Below are 784 nucleotides of genomic sequence, written 5' to 3'. Positions count from 1 at the left end.
CTTCCAAATTACAAATTGCCAAGACCTCTTTGATAGGGGTAGACATTCTAGGAAGGGAAAAATTGTATTTTAGGTTGAACAAAATTTTCAAAAGATTATGCAATATTTATTTTCATTTACTACCTGTATAATTTTGCAGCCAACAAGTAACCTCTAATACCCAGCAGAGGAAGTAACAGTAAAAATTAACTCCTTAGAGACAATTTGATTGAAAATGAGACAAGTAACATAATTCATACTTAGAATGCATGACTTTCTCAACCTTTATTTGTATTTTGAGTTAAAGAAGAAATGGATTTTGTTCTATGTTCAAGAAACATAACATCAATTAATGTGAACAATGCACATTTAAGTTCAAATGAGATTGGATTATAATTGTGATCATGGTAAATTGATAATTTGCTCAGAACCACTTGTGGGGTAAAAGCAATATTAAATTAGCAATAATAATGATAAAGTAGAGAGATCAATGACCTTGACACTGACAATTTAATATGATCAGTCTGTTTCTCTAAGCACCATCAAAATGTTTTAAAATGAAACATTTTAGTCTTTAAAAGCTCAAAGATAAACAGAAATGAACGTGAAGCTATTTGGGAAACTAAAACATGAACACATAAAATATGTGACTAGAAATGGGTGAGCTAGGTATTGAAGCCTACAGATGGGAACCCAAGAAATGTTCCTCAATATCAAGAAATTATGAGAAAGAATGAAGGAGCTCTGAAGCTTGCCGAAGAGTCTCCTGTTACTTGCTCTTCATTGCCTAAATGCTAGAAAAGTT

At 31.6% G+C, this 784-nt stretch overlaps 1 protein-coding gene across 1 annotated transcript in view; it reads right to left on the bottom strand.

Moving 5' to 3' along the window:
• The window catches only part of Slc27a6 (solute carrier family 27 member 6), a 64216-nt gene that overhangs the window by 21552 nt on the left and 41880 nt on the right, over nt 1-784 (bottom strand). The gene's annotated exons all lie outside the window — the stretch shown is intronic.

This window comes from Mastomys coucha, unplaced genomic scaffold (assembly GCF_008632895.1).
Source record: "Mastomys coucha isolate ucsf_1 unplaced genomic scaffold, UCSF_Mcou_1 pScaffold13, whole genome shotgun sequence".
Taxonomy (NCBI): Eukaryota; Metazoa; Chordata; class Mammalia; order Rodentia; family Muridae; genus Mastomys; species Mastomys coucha.
The sequence above is the reverse complement of the archived record's forward strand: the minus strand, read 5'-3'. Positions and strand labels throughout refer to the sequence as shown.